Below are 15,668 nucleotides of genomic sequence, written 5' to 3'. Positions count from 1 at the left end.
ACGGTGTCACAAATGGCACCCTATTCCCTTTATAGCGCTCTGGTCAAAAGTAGCTCACTATGTAGGGAACAGGATGCCATTTGGGACGCACTACTTTTCTTAATCCTGGGTGGAGATAGATAGGTTGGGCAGAGTATGGTTAGGAACGTATGGATTGACAAGGACACTCCAAATTACCGTGCAACCTCAAAGCGGCCCTGTTTGAACTATACAGTACTGTATCTATTCACCACCTGAACGTAACACTCATATGAATGCGCATACATTTCCAGGCTGACTCTAGGTTGCCTGCCTGGGGGGACATCAGTCGAGGCGCAACTCACCGCTCACGGGGCTTCAGTGTTTTCCACAAACTGTCTCCAGAATAGGTTCAGTTTTAATAAGCCTAATGTGAAATACTGTACGTACATGTGCAGAATGAAAAATAAATAATGGTACACTAGGCTACTGGATGCAGTGAAAATCAGAAGCTGGAGAATACTGTATTGAGAGTCCCTGCTGTGTTGACATGCACACACACCCTCCCGTCCAACACCATCAAAATCACGCTCTCAGTAAACTGGTTGTGGAAATTTCCACTCCTATGGCTGATCACTCACCCATCTGTTTCCCTCAGTCCTGTTTTGTGAACAATTCTCGTTGTCTAACTCTGAGTGCATTATCACACACACATAAACAAATAGTCTCTCAGCCGCCCCACTCCTCCCTTTTCCGCCAGTACCAAAATGCAAATGGAGTGGATGTCTAGATTTGTAACAACAGTGACATTAATGCTAATGGCTGCCGCGCTAACCGTAATGGCCGACAACTCCGCGTCAGTGTTCCTGGGGAGCCGGCCTCGGTGAAATATGGACGGCAGTGAAATCTAAATCTACTTAGCATTGATTTTTCCGTTTCGATGAAAATGCACAACGTATGTTGAGGGCTCCCCTTAAATCAATTGAGGGCCGTGGAAAAAGGCCCCTGCTGGCGTTTTTATGGCCAGGGGCCGCCCGGGGGCCGCCAGACACCTTAATCGTCCCCTGGTCCCGGACGCGACGCCAGCACTGTTCCAGTTACAGGACAATATCGTGTATGTATTGAGCGCACTCTGGCCAAAGCGAGGCTAAGTGTTCTGCAAATGGACATTTCCTTTTGGCTACATGCGTATCTACTTCAGGATTGGAAGATGGGGCTCTCTCTCTCCTCTCTGGATGGAGAGGAGACACACTGGCTGGAGGGATGGAGAAATGGACGTGGAGAAGTGTATGTGTGCATGCGTGTGTGGGCGGTGGTGTGTGTGTGTATCCTCCCAACTATTCTGATATTGCGAGGACAGTGATGATGTATACTAAACATCAATATAGAACCATCCGTCCATAAGCATGCAGTGACAACAGCCTCTCTGACAGTGAAGGACTAAATAGAAATAGTCTCTCAATATTTCCAGGCAGGCAGCACCAAAATAATAATGATAGATATACCTACTATCAGCTCGAGACACCATCTGGTCCAAGTTAGCGTCTAGCTATAATTCTTCATTCCTTTACTGTACCTTTCTCTTTTTCCCCCCCAGCCCTTATGATAACCTATCATTCCCCATTTAAAATGCATTCTTTACCATGGCTTGTTTTGTGATGAATGCCCATTGATCCCGTTGATGTTGTCAAGCAACGACACAGTTTAGTCACGTGACTTTTCAGTATCACTGTAGGGTAGGTTACTGTATATTCTGTATGTACAGTATCTTTAAATATATTTTGAAGGTAATTTCAGACTTTATTGAACAGATAGAAAGAGAAGACAACAGTGGGGAAAGATAGAGGTTGTGTCAAAGTGCAGTAGACTGGAGTTGAACCTATGGCAACACTGTAGACATGTTTCCCGGAGGCAGCAGCTTAGACCGCTAGACCACCGTATGCATCTTTTCTCGCATGATCTTTGCGTCCTTTCTTTTATTTATGTGGATTTGGTTTGTTGTGTTTGATTCCCTCTGCCACTGCTGGGGTGTAAATGTCATTGGGTTTATGGAATATACTTTTCAGTATAAGTAAAACATGTTGTTATTATGGTTGTTATTATTCTGTTTAGCGCACTAGTGCTCCCTGGGAGACAGTCTGCCCATGACCTCCCAGTGACCCTATATGAGCATGCGACCTCGGTTTAACCCCTGCAGAGAAGAGAGGAGAACTGGACAGATGAGCTGTAGCCTAATTGAGAGAGTGTGTGTGTGTGTGTGTGTGTGTGTGTGTGTATGTGTGTAGGAGGGCGGGTGGGCTGTTGTGTGATGGCGAGGGGACACCATTGTCTCACTCACATTCACTTCGTCTCCCTTTTCTCGACATCACCATGGTATCCTTTCTCCTCTCAGTCCTCTCTTTGTACATGTTAGTGTGTTTCTGTCGAACACACACACACATGTCTGTATGTTCAGTTAATCTGTCCAGTGAGTGATACAGCAGGACTATGACCTAAACAGAGGAGAGAAGAGACAGTTTCCTGACTGGATTACAGTTTTGTTATCCAGTATGTGGTACATTTTCACCTCTAAGCACAAAAATCTAAACAGAGCATCAAAATGGCTGTTTCAAAACTCTAAACGCATTTTCAATATACTGAGTACAACAGACCAATTCACAGTCACTTGATCACTGCACCAAATCACACTTTCAATTTGGATACATATTCAATCTGAGTATATACAGTGGGGAGAACAAGTATTTGATACACTGCCGATTTTGCAGGTTTTGCTACTTACAAAGCATGTAGAGGTCTGTCATTTTTTTCATAGGTACACTTCAACTGTGAGAGACAGAATCTAAAACAAAAATCCAGAAAATCACATTGTATGATTTTTAAGTAATTAATTTGCATTTTATTGCATGACATAAGTATTTGATCACCTAGCAACCAGTAAGAATTTCGGCTCTCACACACCTGTTAGTTTTTCTTTAAGAATCCCTCCTGTTCTCCACTCATTACCTGTATTAACTGCACCTGTTTGAACTCATTACCTGTATAAAAGACACCTGTCCACACACTCAATCAAACAGACTCCAACCTTATCCACAATGGCCAAGACCAGAGAGCTGTGTAAGAACATCAGGGATAAAATTGTAGACCTGCACAAGGCTGGGATGGGCTACAGGACAATAGGCAAGCAGCTTGGTGAGAAGGCAACAACTGTTGGCGCAATTATTAGAAAATGGAAGAAGTTCAAGATGACGGTCAATCACCCTCAGTCTGGGGCTCCATGCAAGATCTCACCTTGTGGGGCATCAATGATCATGAGGAAGGTGAGGGATCCTCCCAGAACTACACGGCAGGACCTGGTCAATGACCTGAAGAGAGCTGGGACCACAGTCTCAAAGAAAACCATTAGTAACACATTACGCCGTCATGGATTAAAATCCTGCAGCGCACGCAAGGTCCCCCTGCTTAAGCCAGCGCATGTCCAGGCCCGTCTGAAGTTTGCCAATGACCATCTGTATGATCCAGAGGAGGAATGGGAGAAGGTCATGTGGTCGGATGCGACAAAAAATAGAGCTTTTTGGTTTAAACTCCACTCACCGTGTTTGAAAGAAGAAGAAGGATGAGTACAACCCCAAGAACACCATTCCAACCGTGAAGCATGGAGGTGGAAACATCATTCTTTGGGGATGCTTTTCTGCAAAGGGGACAGGGCGACTACACCGTATTGAGGGGAGGATGGATGGGGCCATGTATCACGAGATCTTGGCCAACAACCTCCTTCCCTCAGTAAGAGCATTGAAGATGGGTCGTGGCTGGGTCTTCCAGCATGACAACGACCCGAAACACACAGCCAGGGCAACTAAGGAGTGGCTCCGTAAGAAGCATCTCAAGGTCCTGGAGTGGCCTAGCCAGTCTCCAGACCTGAACCCAATAGAAAATCTTTGGAGGGAGCTGAAAGTCCGTATTGCCCAGCGACAGCCCCGAAACCTGAAGGATCTGGAGAAGGTCTGTAAGGAGGAGTGGGCCAAAATCCCTGCTGCAGTGTGTGCAAACCTGGTCAAGAACTACAGGAAACGTATGATCTCTGTAATTGCAAACAAAGGTTTCTGTACCATATATTAGTTTCTGCTTTTCTGATGTATCAAATACTTATGTCATGCAATAAAATGCAAATTAATTACTTAAAAATCATACAATGTGATTTTCTGGATTTTTGTTTTAGATTCCGTCTCTCACAGTTGAAGTGTACCTCTGATAAAAATTACAGACCTCTACATGCTTTGTATGTAGGAAACACTGCCGATTTTGCAGGTTATCAAATACTTGTTCTCCCCATTGTATTTGATAACTGCTGAACACTGTACAATTTTATATTTTTTACCTCATCAATGTATCAGTGTTTTGCATACAACCTTCCCACAACTTCCTGGGAATGGGGCTGGATATTTTCTTGGTCATTACTTTAACAAAATGTTTCCTAAAAGTTCAAACATGGTTATATTTCTGGTAATGTTCTAGGAACGTCCTCCAACTGGTTTGACATTGGGAATATTCTCAAATAGTTCAGAGAAAGTTAAGAAACAACGTTCTAATATGGTTATTTCAGTACTTCAGCATAACGTTTTCTACAGGTTTCCTCATGGTTCTATTTAAAGTAATGTTATCAGACATTCTGAGAACAGTAATAAACAATGTTCTTCTGTGGGAATTTCAGTACTTCAGCATAATGTTTTTGCAGGTTTCCTCATGGTTCTCAGAACATTAACACAATTTTCCATAAAAACCACAAGAAAACAATAACTTTTAAAGAATGTTCTAACAATGTTATTTAAAAACAGGCCCACTACAACAGTAGAAGGCCTGATTACCAACAATGACGAGACAGCCTACAGGGAGGCTACAGACAATGTCGTAAAGAAGGTGCAACAGCACCTCTTCAACCTCAGGAGGCTGAAGAAATTTGGCTTGGTCCCTAAGACCCTCACAACCATTTACAGATGCACAATTGAGAGCTTCCTGTAGAGCTGTATCACCGCCTGGTAATGCAACTTCACCACAAGCAACCGCAGGGCTCTCCAGAGGGTGGTGCGGTCTGCCCAACCCATCACTGGGGGCACACAGCCTGCCCTCCAGGACACCTATAGCACCCGATGGACTGTGTTTGTGCAAAATGTTTCTGTGAAAAAAAAGTGTTGCCAGCTCAAATGCAGATTGTTGCGTCAATCAAAACTGGACGTTCTAAATAAGCTTTCTAATCACACCGGTTTGAGAGTACGCTCCAAGGACCACTGTTGAATGATCACAACTGCCTTGTGTACATAGACATGGAATCACTGGTCACTTTAAAATAATGGAACACTAGTCACTTTAATAATGTTTACATACTGTTTTACTAATTTCATATTTATATACTGTATTTTAGTCAATGCCACTCTGACATTGCTCGTCCCAATATTTAGATATTTCTTATTTCCATTCTTTTACTTTTAGATTTGTGTGTAGTGTTGTGAATTGTTAGATACTACTGCACTGTTGGAGATAGGAACACAAGCATTTTGCTACACCTGCAATAACATCTGCTAAATATGTATACAATATGTATGTACAATTTGATTTATATTCACATTCCATTCTCAGCATCAACAAAGCTCTCTCTATCCTCTGTCTTGTTAAGTGTGTTCAGGTGTGTTGGCCGCTCCCACTAATTGGCCACACTTGATCTTAATGAGTGCTTGTTTCCTTTGGAATGGGGTCTGTTTGAATAGAGTAAAATGAACATCTTTGTATGAGTTACAAAACATGGCATGCTAGCTCCATGCTGGTGGCGCAGTGGATTAATTCCATGGATAGAGAACAGAAGATCATTGGTTTGAATCTCACTGATGCTGTGCCATTATTATTTTTTTAAATGCATGATTAATGACTAAGCAAATACATTTCCATGTGTCTTATCTGTGCTTGAAGTTCAAAACAGTTAATCTGTTACGTGTGTTCCCTCTCTAGCCTCTAGGTCACCAGGCGGCTCGTTATGGCGCACACCAGTCACCAGCGGTACGCGCATAATGACACTCACCTGGACTCCATCACCTCCTTGATTACCTGCCCTTTATATGTCACTCCCTTTGGTTTCTTCCCCAGTCGCCATTGTTGGTGTTTCATGTTGGTGCCCTGTTCATGTTTCTTGTTTTGTTCATTTATTTATTTATTAATTAAACGTATTCCCTCCCTGAACTTGCTTCCCGTACATCGTTACATAATCCAAACTAAGTAAGCAGTGTTATTAGCAGTCTTATTGAAACATTCAGTGAAAGTTTTAAGGACGTTATTCAAAAACCTCAAGATAATCTTTACGTTTTGTTCAAAACATTCACAACATTTAGAGAATGTTTCTCTGAATGTTGTTTAATTACCTTCAAATAAGGTACAATTTCCGTTCTCAGGCATGTTAGTAAAACCTCCCAGCAAAACATTCAGTGAACCATAATAAACGTTCTCAGAAATTCCATGCAACCTAAAAATATACCTTCCCAGAACAGGCGAAATGTTCACTTCTGTTCTCAGAACATTTAAAAACATTCAGTTTTATCGGTCATGCAACTTATATGACTTTGTTCCCAGAACCAATGGGAAACCAACAACGTACATTTCCACAACTTCCAATGAACCAAATTTGCTAGTTGGGATTTTTCAAAACACGGAACTGATAACACTTGTTTTATGTTCCGAACCTTTGATTGTACATTCATTGGAGGTGAACATATCTTTCACCCCCGAGTCATTCATGCAAAATCAACGTTTTCCTTAAAATACCAAGAGAACGTTTCAGTTAGTCACCAATACATCAGATAATGATAGACCCATTTAGTCATTTTAACTAACCTTTAATCAAATAGCAAAAAATACAAGATACATTTTTAGAACTTTTTTAGAAGGGCTGAATAGAAGAAATATTGTAGATGGTGAAAAACATATTTTTACCATTGTTTTTGCAAACCATATTTTTTGTGTCCAATGGCAGGTTGTGAGCATGGAGAGAAATACAGTATGTCAGTCTTACACTTTCATTATCTTTATATACTACACACGTAGGAAAAATCATCAGAAAAAGAGGTGTTGTAGCAGTATTGTAGGGGTATTTTAGCAGTAGGCTACAGTAAAAACATATGGGTGTAGCATTGGTGGGATACAATGCAGCATTCTTCAAGATCACCTTTTCTATGTGACTTGTCAACTGATACAGTATCGCCTGTGTCTCTGCTTGACAAAATTCATCAGCTTACAATGTATCAATAAAATTAGGATAATGAGTGGAATATATTGTTATATACAACCCAAGTATTTTAGCTGCATTGTACACTACACTATAATTCCAAATGTTAGCAGATAGTGACTCTTTCCAATTTGTCCTATTGAAGCACACTGGCTAATGGAGGATGATGTATTATTTACAGCCACAGCCACATCCACACATGACTTTGTTTTACCTTCCAAAGTAAATTGATGTCAATTGATACATTTATGATGAACAAATATATAATTTTACAGTATTCAGGAATCATCAAACTATACTGACAGTACAACATATTAGAAACACCTGCTCTTTCCATGACAGACTGACCAGGTGAATCCAGGTGAAAGCTATGATCCCTTAAGAATGTCACTTGTTAAATCCACTGCCATCAGTGTAGATGAAGGAGGAGACAGGTTAAAGAAGGATTTTTAAGCCTTGAGACAATTGAGACATGGATTTTGTACTGTGTGTGCCATTCTGTTGTTTAATGGGCACGACAAAAATATTGAAGTGCCTTTGAACTGGGTATGGTAATAGGTGCCAGGCGCACCAGTTTGAGTGTCAAGAACTGCAACGCTGCTGGGTTTTTTCATGCTCAACAGTTTCCTGTGTGTATCAAGAATGGTCCACCACCCAAAGGACATCCAGCCAACTTGGCACAACTTGGAGTCAACATGGAGCCAGCATGCCTGTGGCACGCTTTCGACAGCTTGTAGAGTCTGTTGAGGCAGCTCTGAAGGTAAAAGGGGCTTGAATTCAATACTAGGAAGATCTTCATAATGTTTTGTACACTCAATGTATATAAGTAAACTAGGCACTATACCTTTTTGGTTCAGTAGTCATCAGTTTTGAGCACTTTGATTAAGTGATAGTTAAATGTATTGTTGACAAATGACAAGAAAAGTAATGTGAATACAGCATTATGAAAAGCAGATACATAAATTGAATATGTATCCAAAATTAAAGCGTGATTTGGTGTAGTGAACAAGTGACTGTGAATTTGTTTGTTGTACTCAGTCAATTGAAAATGTGCTTAGAGTTTTGAAACCTGCACCATTCTGACGATCTGTTTACATTCGTGTGCTTAGAGTTGTGATAATGTACCATATTGTACAGTACTGTACTTTTGAAAATTGCATCAAAGTGATTGAAAAAAAACATTGCTCTATAAGGATAATGAAAGTGTAAGACTAACCAATTTCTTAACATTCTGACAACCTGCCTTTGGATAGAAATGATTAAGAAAAATGTCATGTGAAGTTATAGTATAATACTGTATGTAAAATGATCTTAATTCGAAAATGTTTTCAGTTGGAGGCACCAGCCCATGATTTTTTTTCTCACAGCGTCACAAAATAAAATACAGTTGAGTCATCATCTTATAAAGTAATTTACAATGCTTTATTTTTTATTTTATTTTTTATTTTTATTTATTTCACCTTTATTTAACCAGGTAGGCTAGTTGAGAACAAGTTCTCATTTGCAACTGCGACCTGGCCAAGATAAAGCATAGCAGTGTGAACAGACAACACAGAGTTACACATGGAGTAAACAATTAACAATTAAGTCAATAACACAGTAGAAAAAAAAGGGGGAGTCTATATACATTGTGTGCAAAAGGCATGAGGAGGTAGGCGAATAATTACAATTTTGCAGATTAACACTGGAGTGATAAATGATCAGATGGTCATGTACAGGTAGAGATATTGGTGTGCAAAAGAGCAGAAAAGTAAATAAATAAAAACAATATGGGGATGAGGTAGGTAAAAATGGGTGGGCTATTTACCGATAGACTATGTACAGCTGCAGCGATTGGTTAGCTGCTCAGATAGCAGATGTTTGAAGTTGGTGAGGGAGATAAACGTCTCCAACTTCAGCGATTTTTGCAATTCGTTCCAGTCACAGGCAGCAGAGAACTGGAACGAAAGGCGGCCAAATGAGGTGTTGGCTTTAGGGATGATCAGTGAGATACACCTGCTGGAGCGCGTGCTACGGATGGGTGTTGCCATCGTGACCAGTGAACTGAGATAAGGCGGAGCTTTACCTAGCATGGACTTGTAGATGACCTGGAGCCAGTGGGTCTGGCGACAAATATGTAGCGAGGGCCAGCCGACTAGAGCATACAAATCAAATCAAATCAAATTTTATTTGTCACATACACATGGTTAGCAGATGTTAATGCGAGTGTAGCGAGTGTAGCGAAATGCTACAAGTCGCAGTGGTGGGTGGTATAAGGTGATTTAGTGACAAAATGGATGGCACTGTGATAAACTTGCATCCAGTTTGCTGAGTAGAGTGTTGGAAGCAATTTTGTAGATGACATCGCCAAAGTCGAGGATCGGTAGGATAGTCAGTTTTACTAGGGTAAGTTTGGCGGCGTGAGTGAAGGAGGCTTTGTTGCGGAATAGAAAGCCGACTCTTGATTTGATTTTCGATTGGAGATGTTTGATATGAGTCTGGAAGGAGAGTTTACAGTCTAGCCAGACACCTAGGTACTTATAGATGTCCACATATTCAAGGTCGGAACCATCCAGGGTGGGGATGCTGGTCAGGCATGCGGGTGCAGGCAGCGAACGGTTGAAAAGCATGCATTTGGTTTTACTAGCGTTTAAGAGCAGTTGGAGGCCACGGAAGGAGTGTTGTATGGCATTGAAGCTCGTTTGGAGGTTAGATAGCACAGTGTCCAAGGACGGGCCGGAAGTATATAAAATGGTGTCGTCTGCGTAGAGGTGGATCAGGGAATCGCCCGCAGCAAGAGCAACATCATTGATATATACAGAGAAAAGAGTCGGCCCAAGGACTGAACCCTGTGGCACCCCCATAGAAACTGCCAGAGGACCGGACAGCATGCCCTCCGATTTGACACACTGAACTCTGTCTGCAAAGTAATTGGTGAACCAGGCAAGGCAGTCATCCGAAAAACCGAGGCTACTGAGTCTGCCGATAAGAATATGGTGATTGACAGAGTCGAAAGCCTTGGCAAGGTCGATGAAGACGGCTGCACAGTACTGTCTTTTATCGATGGCGGTTATGATATCGTTTAGTACCTTGAGCGTGGCTGAGGTGCACCCGTGACCGGCTCGGAAACCAGATTGCACAGCGGAGAAGGTACGGTGGAATTCGAGATGGTCAGTGACCTGTTTGTTGACTTGGCTTTCGAAGACCTTAGATAGGCAGTGCAGGATGGATATAGGTCTGTAACAGTTTGGGTCCAGGGTGTCTCCCCCTTTGAAGAGGGGGATGACTGCGGCAGCTTTCCAATCCTTGGGGATCTCAGACGATATGAAAGAGAGGTTGAACAGGCTGGTAATAGGGGTTGCGACAATGGCGGCGGATAGTTTCAGAAATAGAGGGTCCAGATTGTCAAGCCCAGCTGATTTGTACGGGTCCAGGTTTTGCAGCTCTTTCAGAACATCTGCTATCTGGATTTGGGTAAAAGAGAACCTGGAGAGGCTTGGGCGAGTAGCTGCGGGGGGGGGGGCGGAGCTGTTGGCCGAGGTTGGAGTAGCCAGGCGGAAGGCATGGCCAGCTGTTGAGAAATGCTTGTTGAAGTTTTCGATAATCATGGATTTATCGGTGGTGACCGTGTTACCTAGCCTCAGTGCAGTGGGCAGCTGGGAGAAGGTGCTCTTGTTCTCCATGGACTTCACAGTGTCCCAGAACTTTTTGGAGTTGGAGCTACAGGATGCAAACTTCTGCCTGAAGAAGCTGGCCTTAGCTTTCCTGACTGACTGCGTGTATTGGTTCCTGACTTCCCTGAACAGTTGCATATCGCGGGGACTATTCGATGCTATTGCAGTCCGCCACAGGATATTTTTGTGCTGGTCGAGGGCAGTCAGGTCTGGAGTGAACTAAGGGCTATATCTGTTCTTAGTTCTGCATTTTTTGAATGGAGCATGCTTATCTAAAATGGGGAGGAAGTTACTTTTAAAGAATGACCAGGCATCCTCAACTGACGGGATGAGGTCAATGTCCTTCCAGGATACCCGGGCCAGGTCGATTAGAAAGGCCTGCTCACAGAAGTGTTTTAGGGAGCGTTTGACAGTGATGAGGGGTGGTCGTTTGACTGCGCTCCGTAGTGGATACAGGCAATGAGGCAGTGATCGCTGAGATCCTGGTTGAAGACAGCGGAGGTGTATTTGGAGGGCCAGTTGGTCAGAATGACGTCTATGAGGGTGCCCTTGTTTACAGATTTAGGGTTGTACCTGGTGGGTTCCTTGATGATTTGTGTGAGATTGAGGGCATCTAGCTTAGATTGTAGAACTGCCGGGGTGTTAAGCATATCCCAGTTTAGGTCACCTAACAGAACAAACTCTGAAGCTAGATGGGGGGGCGATCAATTCACAAATGGTGTCCAGGGCACAGCTGGGAGCTGAGGGGGGTCGGTAGCATGCGGCAACAGTGAGAGACTTATTTCTGGAGAGAGTAATTTTCAAAATTAGTAGTTCGAACTGTTTGGGTATGGACCTGGAAAGTATGACATTACTTTGCAGGCTATCTCTGCAGTAAACTGCAACTCCTCCCCCTTTGGCAGTTCTATCTTGACGGAAAATTTTATAGTTGGGTATGGAAATCTCCAAATTTTTGGTGGCCTTCCTGAGCCAGGATTCAGACACGGCAAGGACATCAGGGTTAGCAGAGTGTGCTAAAGCAGTGATTAAAACAAACTTACGGAGGAGGCTTCTGATGTTGACATGCATGAAACCAAGGCTTTTTCGATCACAGAAGTCAACAAATGAGGGTGCCTGGGGACATGCAGGGCCTGGGTTTAACTCCACATCACCCGCGGAACAGAGGAGGAGTAGAATGAGGGTGTGGCTAAAGGCTATCAAAACTGGTCGCCTAGAGCGTTGGGGACAGAGAATAAAAGGAGCAGATTTCTGGGCATGGTAGAATATATTCAGGGCATAATGCACAGACAGGGGTATGGTGGGGTGCGGGTACAGCGGAGGTAAGCCCAGGCACTGGGTGATGATGAGAGAGATTGGATCACTGGACATGCTGGTTGTAATGGGTGAGGTCACCGCATGTGTGGGAGGTGGGACAAAGGAGGTATCAGGGGTATGAAGTGTGGAACTAGGGGCTCCATTGTAAACTAAAACAATTATAACTAACCTGAACAACAGTATACAAGGCATATTGACATTTGAGAGAAACATACAGCGAGGCATACAGTAATCACAGGTGTTGAATTGGGAGAGCTAGCTAAAACAGTAGCTAAAACAGTAGGTGAGACAACAACAGCTAATCAGCTAGCACAACAACAGCAGGTAAAATGGCGTTGACTAGGCAGGGAGGGTCGGATTAACTACACACAGAGCCTGAGTGCGGCTGGGGCCAACAGATAAAACATAAACAAGCAGAATGGAGTACCGTGATTAATGGACAGTCCAGCATGCATCAGCTATGTAGCCAAGTGATCAGTGTCCAGGGGGCAGTGGTGGATGGGGCAGGGAAGCTGGACTGGCGAGTATTATCCAGGTTAAAAAACTGGCTGGCTGTGCAGAAGGTAAAAGGTAAAAGCCGCTAGCAGTGGCTAGCAATGACTAAATAGCTTGTAGCTAGTTAGCTGGTTAGCTTCTGGACGTTCTTGAGTGTGTTCTAAAAATTAAAAATAATAGCGATTCCGTATCACATTGGGTGAGGCAGGTTACCGGAAAGTATAAACAAATTAAAAATCGAAAAGAGATTGAAAGTAAATATGGGTCCAGTGAGTGTTTGGGACGCGGCGATTCAGACGGTTAGCAGGCCTGTGCTAACAAGCTAACAGTTAGTAGGCCGGGGCTAAACAAGGTAGCAGTTAGCGGACCGGGGCTAAACAAGGTAGCAGTTAGCGGACCGGGGCTAAACAAGCTAGCAGTTAGCAGGCCGAATTAGCAAGCAAGGAGATAGCAAGGGCTAGAAAGTTACCCTTTGGGGGGGCGTATATTGTAGCCCAGGAGTATGCTTCGGTGGTAGCACAGGAGCTCTGGCCGGGCTAGCTTCAAGCTAAGTGGGTGGAAACGCTAGCCAGGAGTAATCATCGGGGGTTGCGGTTAGCTAGTTAGCTAGTTGTGAAGATCCAGCTGAAAATGTTCCGTTTGCGGTGGGAATCCGGTGGGAATCCGGGGATAAAAAAAAATAATAGGTCCGTTATGCTCTGGATAGAGTCGCGTTGTTCGAACTGGCGAGAGCTTTCCGAGCTAAAGGTTAGCTGATGACTGGTTAGCTGAAGACCGCTAGCAATGGTTTGCTGACTGATAGCTGGTAGTTAGCTGGCTAGCTTCAGTTGAGGGGATCCGAAAAAATAGCAACAATTGGGTGAGGCGGGCTGCAGGAGAGTATTTAGAAGTTGAGGTTTAGCAAAATGTTTTAAAAGATATGCGAAGAAAAATATGTTTAAAAAAAATGATATATACGATATATACAAAGGACACGACAAGACATTTACATAATTATTCAGACCCTTTACTCAGTACTTTGTTGACGAACCATTGGCAGTGATTACAGCTCTTTTTTCAGGTCTCAGCTATTTTCAGGTCTCTCCAGATATGTTCGATCGGGTTGAAGTCCAGACTCTGGCTGTCCTGCTGAAGGACATTCAGAGACTTGTTCCAAAGCCACTCCTGCATTGTCTTGGCTGTGTGATTAGGGGCACTGTTCTGTTGGAAGGTGAACCTTCACCCCAGTCTTAGGTCCAGAGAGCTCTGGAGCAGGTTTTCATTGAGGATCTCTCTGTATTTTTCTCTGTTCATCTTTCCCTCATTCCTGACTAATCTCTGAGTCCCTGCCACTGAAAAACATCCCCAAAGTAATGATGCTGCCACCACCATGCTTCACCGTAGGGAAGGTGACAGGTTTCCTCCAGAGGTGATGCTTGGTATTCAAATCAAATCAAATTAAATTTGTCACATGTGCCAAATACCTTACAGTGAAATGCTTACTTACAAGCCCATAACCAACAATGCAGTTTTAAGAAAAATACCTAAAAGAAATATGAAATAAAAGTAACAAATAATTAAAGAGCAGCAGTAAAATAACAATAAGCAGCCTATATATTGGGGGTACAGGTACAGAGTCCATGTGCGGGGACACCGGTTAGTAGAGGTAATTGAGGTAATATGTACATGTAGGCAGAGTTATTAAATTGACTATGCATACATAATAACAGAGAGTAGCAGCAGCGTAAGGGGGTGGGGGTGGGATGCAAATAGTGTGGGTAGCCATTTGATTAGATATTCAGGAGTCTGATGGCTTCGGGGTAGAAGCTGTTTAGAAGCCTCTTGGACCTAGACTTGGTGCTCCGGTACCGCTTGCCGTGTGGTTGCAAAGAGAACAGTCTATAACTAGGGTGGCTGGAGTATTTGACAAATTTGAGGTCCTTCCTCTGACACCGCCTGGTATAGAGGTCCTGGATGACAGGAAACTTGGCCCCAGTGATGTACTGGGCCATACGCACTACTCTCTGTAGTGCCCTGCGGTCGGAGGCAGAGCAGTTGCCATACCAGGCAATGATGCAAACCGTTAGGATGCTCTTGATGGTGAGCTGTAGAACCTTTTGAGGATCTGAGGACCAGTGCCAAATATTTTCAGTCTCCTGAGGGGGAATAGGTTTTGTCGGTTGTCTTGGTGTGCTTGGACCATGTTAGTTTGTTGATGATGTGGATGCCTAGGAATTTGAAGCTCTCAACCTGCTCCACTACAGCCCCATCGATGAGAATGGGGGTGTGCTCGGTCCTTCTTATCCTGTAGTCCACAATCATCTCCTTTGTCTTAATCACATTGAGGGAGAGGTTGTTGTCCTTGCACCACATGGTCAGTTCTATGACATCCTCCCTATAGCCTCCTCCCCATAGTCTTATCATTGTCGGTGATCAGGCCTGCCACTGTTGTGTCATCTGCAATCGTAATGATGGTGTTGGAGTCGTGCAGTCATAATTGAACAGGGAGTACAGGAGGAGACTGAGCACGCACCGCTGAGGGGCCCCCGTGTTGAGGATCAGTGTGGCGGATGTGTTTTTACTTACCTTTACCACCTGGGGGGCGGCCTGTCAGGAAGTCCGGGATCTGGTTGCAGAGGGAGGTGTTTCATCCCAGGATCCTTAGCTTAGTGATGAGCTTTGAGGGCACTAAGGTGTTGAAAGCTGAGCTGTAGTCAATGACTAGCATTCTCACATAGGTGATCCTTTTGTCCAGGTGAAATAGAGATTGCATCATCTGTGGATCTGTTGGGGCGGTATAAAAATCGGAGTGGGTCTAGGGTTTCTGGGATAATGGTGTTGATGTGAGCCATGACCAGTCTTTCAAAGCACTTCATGGCTACAGACATGAGTGCTACGGGTCGGTAGTCATTTAGGCAGGTTTGTAGTATGTTTAGTATAGTTTGCAAGCCCTGCCACATCCAACAAGTGTCAGAGCCGGTGTAGTCCGATTCGATTTTAGTCCT

Source organism: Oncorhynchus tshawytscha, linkage group LG09 (genome assembly GCF_018296145.1).
Source record: "Oncorhynchus tshawytscha isolate Ot180627B linkage group LG09, Otsh_v2.0, whole genome shotgun sequence".
NCBI classification, from domain to species: Eukaryota; Metazoa; Chordata; class Actinopteri; order Salmoniformes; family Salmonidae; genus Oncorhynchus; species Oncorhynchus tshawytscha.
This window is presented reverse-complemented; position numbering follows the sequence as displayed.